The sequence below is a fragment of the Salmo trutta genome, chromosome 17 (genome assembly GCF_901001165.1).
Source record: "Salmo trutta chromosome 17, fSalTru1.1, whole genome shotgun sequence".
Taxonomy (NCBI): Eukaryota; Metazoa; Chordata; class Actinopteri; order Salmoniformes; family Salmonidae; genus Salmo; species Salmo trutta.
In genome coordinates, this window is record NC_042973.1 from 42,582,818 (window position 1) to 42,593,722 (window position 10,905).

Below are 10,905 nucleotides of genomic sequence, written 5' to 3' on the forward strand. Positions count from 1 at the left end.
GTCAGCTCCCGGACCCGACTTCAACACCAACCCGAACGCCAGCACTCCCAAATGCTTCATATGGTGGCTTCAGCATTCTGTAAGGACCGACGCCGGAGATGAGAAGCAAGTACGTGGAGTCAATATTTAATCAGGAACAAACAGGTAACAAGACAGGCACAGCGTTGGCACACGGGTTAACAAGGACATACGACAATCAATTCTGAAGCAGGGAACGGAGCGGGGAACCAGACATATATAGGGAAGGTAATGACAGAGGTGATAGAGTCCAGGTGAGTCCAATAATCACGTATGCGCTTGGCGGGGGAAAGGCAGGTGTGCGTAATGATGGTGGCAGGAGTGCGCAATGCTGGGGAGCCTGGAGCCCTTGAGCGCCAGGGGGGAAGAGCGGGAGCAAGCATGACACCTATAGATAATTAGCAGGCAGCATGCCTTGGTTTGAGGGCAGCGCAGGTAACTGTCGGGTTGTGTTTTTATTTATTTATTTATTTCACCTTTATTTAACCAGGTAGGCAAGTTGAGAACAAGTTCTCATTTACAATTGCGACCTGGCCAAGATAAAGCAAAGCAGTTCGACAACATACAAAAACACAGAGTTACACATGGAGTAAAACAACATACAATCAATGATGCAGTAGAAAAAAATAAGACTATATACAATGTGAGCAAATGATGTGAGATAAGGGAGGTAAAGGCAAAAAAAGGCCATGGTGGCAAAGTAAATAAAGTATAGCAAGTAAAACACTGGAATGGTAGATTTGTAGTTTGAAGAAAGTTAAAATATAAATAATATGGTGCAAAGGAGCAAAAATCAATTAAATAAATAAATACAGTAGGGGAAGAGGTAGTAGTTTGGGCTAAATTATAGATGGGCTATGTACAGGTGCAGTGATCTGGGAGCTGCTCTGATAGCTGGTGCTAAAAGCTAGTGAGGGAGATAAGTGTTTCCAGTTTCAGAGATTTTTGTAGTTCGTTCCAGTCATTGGCAGCAGAGAACTGGAAGGAGAGACGACCAAAGGAGGAGTTGGCTTTAGGGGTGACCAGAGAGATATACCTGCTGGAGCGCGTGCTACAGGTGGGTGCTGCTATGGTGACCAGTGAGCGGAGATAAGGGACTTTACCTAGCAGGGTCTTGTAGATGACCTGGAGCCAATGTGTTTGGCGACGATTATGTGTAACAATCACATTTTGGAACAGTGAGAGCATTCTGACGTCACGTGCATGAAAAAACTCAACGGTTTGAGATATTTGGAACTCACACATGAAAATGTTAATTGAGAAGAGGAACACCCCACTGGGCACACACTGGTTGAATCAACGTTGTTTCCAAATCATTTCAATGGCACATTGGTAATAGTCAGTGACAAATATTGTTCCTGATACTGGTTATAATGACTTTGTTTTAAAGGTACAAATTAAACATATTTTATACAAGGTTTGTCTATGATTACTTTTTTCAAATCTATTGTATTTTCCAAGTAGATTCAACGTCACAATACGTTGACACAACGTTGATTCAACCAGTTTGTGCCCAGTGGAAACTGGTACGACTAGACCGATTACATTTAAATCCATTATAATACAATGATTAGACTAGTTTTGTGTGATGACTTGACAATATGCCATTAGAAATGTAGATTGGGTTGCTAAAAATTCGGATAAATTCCCTCAATCCTCTACATTTTTTACATTTCTCCTCCTAGACATAGTTATTCTTCATATTCGTTCATTTTCTTTACATATTATTCTATGTGCCCAATACAAGGTATCTAGTGACTAAATCAAGAAGCCAACACTCGGGAACAGCCTGCCTGTTATATTCATTATAGTTGGAAAACCTGACCTGCACATAACATGAGCTAATTCCCCTCCTGCAGTCATTTCCTCTAAGCATTGTCCAGTGGTACCTCCTTTACACAGGGCACAACGCGGGTCACCGCCAACTAAACTCAATGAAGATCGTTTTCACGGCACATCGTTTTTCGACCCAACAGCAGGAAGTGCATCATACCAAACACACACAAAAACCTCACAGAATCTTGTCAGTATCTTCTCAGTTGGTTATTGCCCTTTTACTGTGACAGGGTTAACCAGTTGTTTCATAACAGTACAAGCCCTTGCCCTCCTCCACATATACAGTATATTCTGAAGCAAAAACAACCGAGTCCTACATTTATTTTGCGAGTTCAAGTCATCATCTCGTGTGTACAGATATTGCCTTCCTGGGACTTGTTGGAAACACTGGCTGCGATTCCTTATTTACCAGCTGGAGTACAATCAGTAACGTTTCCCTGCTACTGAAATGATGCAATGTTCCTTCTATTCAGAAATACCAATGTATTTGTCTTTTAACTGTAGTTAATGTAATTTAAAAACAATCCCGGTACAACTTCAACTTAAATTTGACCACTTCGTTTGTATTTCAGGGGCAGCTTTAGTGGAAAGACCAACACTGACTGACCTTTAGATTAGAGTCCTGTTTGAGTAATATATTCTGACACAGGGTTTATTTTTTTCAGTTGTGGTTCATTGATTGACAGATGAGGCAAAGGTCAACTCCAATTAATTCCTCAGGGAAATCTGGTGGGTTTTGGTCACTGTTTTGTTGAGAGAGAGCCTTTTCTCCAGGTCTGTTTTGGCTTCACATTTAACCACACTGAACCAGATTGAAAGGATAATTACTGTATTATAATCCTGTGATGAGGTTTTCCACAGGCTTTCTGGGAACAGATCTTTCGGCCATCATGTCATCAGGCTCAGGAACTAACCAGAGGTCTAACCATAAACTAAGGGGTCAGGGGGAAAACATACAAATGCAAGGACATTAGTTTTCATGTGGCGTGCACACTAATAGTATAATGCACAGCAGTTCTAATCTTTTACAAACATTAGACACATTCTTTGTCCTGAAATAGATCAATTAATCTGAGACTTTTTTTGAACATCGTGTTAACATTTAAACAATTAGAAAATAACAAAGAACAGAAATAAAGTATATTTATTTATTCATCTAAAAAAGACTATTGGATGAACTGCAGTGATGGACAAGAAAGTGTTTTAGGTTGGACTGTGGGTTTAGTTCCTCTATTGTATTGAGCAGCAGTTATTCAAAGAGGCTATGGTATCACATTTGATCAAGGAACATGAATAGTATATTAACTGTTCTGTGAAGGTCTCTTTCTTCTGCATTGTTGCTTAATCTGGGTATGGGAGTCAGCCATCATACAGTGCCATACATAAGACTGTTAAAAATCAAGAATCAGGTCTGTCTTTCCTCAGATCTTCTTATATCCCATGAGTTATAATATTGTATCCACTGCAATACCAGCAGCCCATGCCCCTCTTCATAAATTGTAACCATTACAGTTCCGCCATGGTGTCTCCCACAACAAATGTCTACCTGGGTGTCGTCTTATTACGGGACATTCAAATCTTTCATTGAATAAAGATGAAGGGAACGTTGAGGATGAGAAAAGGCAGTAAAGTGTCTGAGGCGGGATTTACTGGGGTCTGTGTGATTTATGGTTACCCATAACACCCTGATTGGGACTGTGTGGGTGGCGTGCGGCGTGTCAGAGGACAGCTCGCAAAAAGGTTCTTTCCACCGCCCCGTCAGGACAGGGTGCAAACACCATCTCACCTCTCCGTCGGCTGTATAAGAAGGTTTGAGGTTGTATGAGAAACACTTTTATAGTCCGAGCTGAGTGTGACAGGTAGCAGGCCTTTCCTGCACACGCACAAAAGAGCCTCAGTTGCCCGGGCAACAAGAGGTGGAGGAAGGGAGGGGGGTGGGAAAGGGGTTGGGCTCTGTCCGTGTGGGTCCTGCTAAACGCAGCATTATTTTTTACAAATGAACGGCAAACCTCTGTGGAATATGGGTACTCAGCTCTTTCAAGCCCCATTAGTGTAACATCACAATTTGAAACATACCACGGCCAGTCAAGCTACTATATATGTGGTTTTGTATTAAGACTTAAGTGGAGGTTTCTTTAAAAAGGAAAATGTTGTCAGCTCTTTTGGACTGCATCCATAAGGAAGAGGAAGGGCACCATTTTTAGAATTTGCCCCTTGTGGTTGCTCCCTGTAAAATAAAGTACTGTTATGAGGTTCAAAAACCTGAAGTAGCTGACAAGTGATGAAGGCCCACACACACCTGTGCCATACAGCTTTCCACTCTTTATGTCCTTAGGCGGTTCTAATGGCATTCCCAGGCACCGTGACTATGTTGCATCATAATGATCCTGAACAAAATGCCATCCTTCAGAGCTGAAGAGGGGACTCTATTTTACAGCAGGGGTAGCCTGACATATGTTAACAGAATCATCACCATCTGTCTCAATATGGCCGTCCGCCGCAGACTCCTCCATACTGCTATGCCCTGGGTTCTGCAGAGCCACACTGTGCCAACGGCTGTCAAACATCCACAGGGGCAGAAAGGGTTCAACCTGTCTCTGACTTTCTTCCCTCTTCTCCTAGGTGTCATGTATTCCAGTAAGTGTGTCAATCTCTTCTCCAGTTGCCTCCTTGGTTGCTCCTCGTCACCCACGGGCCATCCTCACCGCACACTCCTTCGTACGACTTACAAGGACTCCTCTAGTTACATGATTAATGAGCTTTTCAACACCCACAACATCCCAGCTTCTGTGTTTAGTGTATCATATACAACCTGCCCCGTGAGGAGTGACATTAGACAGTCAAATACTGAGGGTTTCACAGGAGTATGTTTTATATAAGCCCCTGGCTGTTTGGGCATGTTGAAATATCTGAGAATTTGTGTGGCTGAAGTGGATTAGACTGTACAGCTCCATGTCAACTGCACACCATATGACACTGATCCATGAGCCAGGAGGATGCCATTGGGTTTCTGGGATGTGAGGCTGGCAGATTCCGGCCAGAGGAAATCAGTAGCAGCTAGGACAATAACCAAAGCACAGGGCATTCTTGCATGACTGGCATGCTCAGCTCTGCATTTGAGAGAGAAGGATGTTGGTCGGAAAGATGCTAGACAGAGATGCTGGGGATTGTGGATGGAGAGCAGTGGGTAGATTGAATGAAATGAATGAATGGCTGGGTGGAATAATGGCTGGGTGGAAATAGGTGAAGCAAACCACCTGTGTTGTCATGTCTGGCTCATTAGTCATTTGAACTTACTTTACTGTACTGGGAGTACAGGTCCCAGGGATATTCTCTGAAGTTTTGCCCTGGGAAATAGAGGAGAAAAAGAAACATGACAAGGAAAAAGCGCAATAAGCAGACATATTACTCACAGAGTTAAATATCACATGAGTCTTCACTTTCACAAGCACCCTAATGAAACTGTTTGATGTCTACACTGCATGGCCTGATGGGAAGCTGCTTCTGACGTTCTCGGCCCAGTAATTATTCCTCGGTGGCCACTCCTCTCTGCAGCTGTGGGCCACATGAACTCACATGAATCTGGCCCTTTACTGCCACATTTACATGGCAGGGATAAAAACAGACCAAACCTGGGGGGACGGGAACGACAGGACCCGAGCAGTTCTAATACTGACTGACTTGTCACGCCCTGACCTCAGAGAGCCGTTTTTCTCTGTTTGGTTAGGTCAGGGTGTGACATGGGGTGGGCATTCTATGTGTTGTATGTCTATGTTGTTTATTTCTTTGATTGGCCGAGTATGGTTTCCAATCAGAGGCAGCTGATATTTGTTGTCTCTGCTTGGGAATCATACTTAGGCAGCCCTTTTTCCCACAGTCAGTTGTTGGATCTTGACTTGGTGTTGCATGTGTTTGCACGCCTAGCTTTTTGTTCGTTGTATTGTTTATTGGTTTTGCTGGTTCTCATTTATCAATAACATATGATGAACCCAACACACGCTGTGCCTTGGTCTACTCCTAACGATGAACGTCACATGACTAGACACTACTGTATACATAACTTACATGGGTAGGTCCTGGACTTTAAAGCTACTTTGCTTTTTAATTCTATAAAATGTAGTGAATGTGTCACATCCTGACCATAGAGTGCTCTTATTTTCTATGGTAGAGTAGGTCAGGGTGTGACTTTTTTTTAATCTTGTTTATTTTTTCTATGTTGTGTTCTAGTTTCTTTTTTCTATGTTGGGGTTTTTGTATGATTCCCAATTAGAGGCAGCTGGTCATCGTTGTCTCTAATTGGGGATCATATTTAAGTAGTTGTTTTTCCCACCTGTGTTTATGGGAGATTATTTTTGAGTTAGTGCATGTTGCACCTCTGTCGTCACGGTTTGTGTTTTTGTTTTTCATTTATTGTTTGTCTTGCAAAGTTTCACATTCAAATAAAAGATGTGGAACGATACTCACGCTGCGCCTTGGTCCGTTCCTACACACATGCGTGACAGAATTACCCTCTCCCAGAGCTAACATAGTCCATGCCACAAACATCTGAACTGGATGTTCCCTAAATCACTCATGAATACGTTTGTAGCTAATAGAGAGAAGCCGCAGCTGCCATGTAGTTCAAGTAGACCAGTACAGTACAGCACAGCCCCTCTCTCTCATATTGGAAATGGAACTGTATTTGTTGCTGGTGCTGAGGTCTCTATTCTAATATAGGCATAACTGGAGAAGTCTGCCTTTCTCATGAAGGATCTAAACCAGCTGTCTCAATTAAAAAATGTCAGGTCCCCCTAACATTTATGGTCCCAGTCCAACCCCAGAACATGCTCTAAACACCATTAATCTCATATGGTCACACTAATCATAAAGCTGCTGGACCTTCCAGACTTCATCAAGTCACACTCATTTAGTCTTGACATTATACATTCATTACACATCTAACACAGCAGATATATAAGAACCTTTATCCTGCTTCCATACCATAATGGCATTTGTTAACGGATTGGTTAAAACCGCATTCCAGCCGGTGTCTATTCCACAAGTTACCACCGGCTAAATCTATGACGTTAAAATGCCTATTTACTCTGACTGTGCAATCCATTGTCTCATCAGTCCAGCTAGGCAATTCATAAACTTGATCTCCACTATAAAAAGCATCGAGACATTATCTCACATTTCTTGACAAAAAGGTCAGACAGGCAGCTTTTCTCAGGCAGTCGAAGTCATGAATCAGCGGGCATCATTTTTATGGATATATACAAAGAAATGTCAATTGAAAAAGGTCAAACGAAGTGCAGCTAGTTTGAAGTTTTTCCAGCTTCAACTTGAAGTGATTGTGTTAGCTGTGATATTGGCTAGCTCCTCTGAACAACAGTGTCTTGACGAGTGATCACATTTTCTATGACAGGCGAAATTGCACCTCATTATGTAGCGGCCGTCAAAGGGAGTAGATCAAGGCGCAGCGTGTTGAGTGCTCATCATGTATTTATTTTACTGAGAACACAATAAACAAAGAAACAAAACCCAGCAGCCAAACAGTTCTGTCAGGTTAGCAACACTAAACAGAAATTAACCACCCACAAAACACAAAGGAAAACAGGCTGCCTAAGTATGGCTCCCAATCAGAGACAACGATATACAGCTGTCCCTGATTGAGAATCATACCCGGCCAAAACAAAGAAATACAAAACATAGAAAAAAGGACATAGAATGCCAACCCTAGTCACACCCTGGCCAAACCAAAATAGAGAATAAAAACCTGTCTATGGCCAGGGCGTGACAGTACCCCCCCAAAGGTGCGGACTCCGGCCGCAAAACTTGACTCTAAAGGGGAGGGTCCGGGTGGGCCTTCCTTACGGCGGCGGCTCTGGTGCGGGACGCGGACCCCGCTCCACCTTCGGCTTGGCCCACTTAGGTGGTGCCTCTGGAGTGGGGACCCTCGCCGCCGACCCCGGACTGGGGACCCTCGCAGCGGGCCCCGGACAGGCGGGCGACTCTGGCAGCTCCGGCCTGGAGGGCGACTCTGGCAGCTCCAGACAGCCGGGCGACTCTGTCAGCTCCGGACAGCCGGGCGACTCTGTCAGCTCCGGACAGCCGGGCGACTCTGTCAGCTCCGGACAGCCGGGCGACTCTGGCAGCTCCGGACAGCCGGGCAACTCTGGCAGCTCCGGACTGGCGGGCGGCACAGGACTCACCAGGCTGGGGAGACATGCAGGAGACCTGGCTCTGGGAGCAGGCACAGGACTCACCAGGCTGAGGAGACTTGCAGGAGGTCTGGCTCTGGGAGCAGGCACAGGACTCACCAGGCTGGGGAGACATGCAGGAGGCCTGGCTCTGGGAGCAGGCACAGGATTCACCAGGCTGGGGAGACTTGCAGGAGGCCTGGCTCTGGGCGCAGGCACAGGACTCACCAGGCTGGGGAGACATGCAGGAGGCCTGGCTCTGGGAGCAGGCACCAGATAGACCGGGTCCTGGAGATGCACTGGAGGTCTGGAGCGCACGGCCTGCACAACCCGTCCTGGCTGAGTTGTCACTGTAGCCCGTCACGGGCGAAGTGCTGGCACAGGGCAAACTGGGCTGTGCTGGAGATTGAGGGCTGCCGTGCGTAGGGCAGGCGCAGGGTAGGCTGGACCTAGGAGACGCACTGGTGGCCAGATGTGCTGCGCCGGCGCACTTCTCCCTGGCTGGATGCCCACTCTAGCACGGCACTTGCTGGGGGGCTGGTATCGACCGCACCCGGACTGTGCGTGCGGATGGGCGAGACCATGCGCACTTCTGCATAGCACGGTGCTCTCCACATCAACCGCTCCCCACGGTAAGCACGGGGAGTTGGCTCAGATCTATTGCCAGACTCCGCCAATCTCCCCGTGTGCCCCCCCCCCCCCCAAAAAAAAATTGGGGGCTGCTTCTCGTGCCTGCTTTGTTGATTTGCCTGTTCCTCCCAGTATCGCCATTCCGCTTTAGCTGCCTCGATCTCCCACTGCGGACGGCGATACTCCCCAGGCGTTGTCCAGGGTCCTGCCCCATCCAGGATCTCCTCCCAGGTCCAATCCTCCTGTCCACGCTGCTTGGTCTTCTTGTGGTGGGTGGTTCTGTAGCGGTCGTCGAAGGGAGTAGATCAAGGCGCAGCGTGTTGAGTGCTCATCATGTATTTATTGTACTGAGAACACAATAAACAAAGAAACAAAACCCAACAGCCAAACAATTCTGTCAGGTTAGCAACACTAAACAGAAATTAACCACCCACAAAACCCAAAGGAAAACAGGCTGCCTAAGTATGGCTCCCAATCAGAGACAACGATATACAGCTGTCCCTGATTGAGAACCATACCCGGCCAAAACAAAGAAATACAAAACACAGAAAAAAGGACATAGAATGCCCACCCTAGTCACACCCTGGCTTAACAAAAATAGAGAATAAAAACCTCTCTATGGCCAGGGCGTGACACATTAGCTTCTTGTTATGGATCAACCCAAATAAATGTCACTAGAAAACAGTTTAAACAAATGCAAATGCAGCTACTTTGCTGTTATTCTGGCTGCACTTTTTGACATGACTGTAAGTTAGTCGTAGATGGCTAGCTAGCAGGCAAGGGATAAGAATGTTGCGAGCCAGTATGGCAATGGGACATTTAGAATGAAGGACTGGGTCGCATCCATAGATGCAGAACAAAAAGACTGAACGGCTGGATCGCATCTCTGTCAACTGAACAGACAGAATGAGGTAGCAACCTTAGATTTTTGTCGGGACTATATCTTGACTATGAAATAGTTTGAATAAATTCATAAAAATTACGTTTTTATGTCAGCATTATTAGACCTGTTGTATAAAAGTGATAATGCCCTCGAAGCTGGTGTTTGAGAATATATTGGCACGGTTCATCTCGGGCCTAACACCCGCGCCAATATATCCTCCAAACACTGGCTTCTCTGGGATTATCACTTACTGTGATTACACAACCAAAGCAATATTGTATTCTTTTTAACCCTTTACAGCCATGGGAATTGGCCTATATGGATAGGGCTAAATGGAAATGTTTCTTACAGAATAAATATGAAAATGCGTAGCAATTGAAGAGAACAGTTTGGAGATAATGGGAAAATTATTAGACCAAAGGTGAGAACACAACAGTTCACCTGACACAAGACACATTACACTGTTGATTTTATGTGCATTTTACATGTACTGTACTTTCACTGCATTTGTTGATAAAGAAATCTGAAAATATTCTGGATAAATTTATTAACGTGATAAGACTATATTCCTAGAAAATGTGGGGTAGGTGCAACATAAGACAAAAAAATGAGAAGGGTATGAGTGAGAGGACTAAGTGCTGTCTCCAAGTGGCCACACCCCTCTCCAAAGTGAACACAGTTCCTAAGTTCAATACACTTTTATGACTCAAAGAAGAACTAGAGCAAGCACACTTGAGGTTGTTTCGTTTGGGACACAACCCTCATCTGCGCCGTCACACAATTACTCTTGTTGTTTACGCAATCCACAAAATGAGTGCATTCAGGTGCGTGTGCTGTGGCAAATTTTCTTCACAATAAACAAACATAGGCTCATTCTGTTCAGAACAACCCAGGGTATTACTCCATGTCATTTTGTAACTACATCAGACATATTGATCATAAATGTTGACACTGTATATGACATGAATGTTATGATATGGAAATGTGATGTGCACATTTGGACTCACAGGTGTTTGGTTTGCTTGTATGACATCAAATCATTATTTATTAGAATCCTCAACATCTCATCTTTCAAAGTACACTGAGTCTTAATTTACAGCGTTTCCCTCACTCAGACAACAAACTTTTGCAAAAGTAACAAAATTAGTGGGAGGTGCTCAAGTTCAGAACAGCTGTCAGTCAAAACCAATACAGCGCTGTGAGGTGCAGAGCCTGAGTTCTGACGTCATGAAAAGCATGTTACTGTACAGCCACTGAGCTCTGACGTCATGTATAGCGTGTTACTGTACAGCCACTGAGCTCTGACGTCATGTATAGCGTGTTACTGTACAGCCACTGAGCTCTGACGTCATGTAT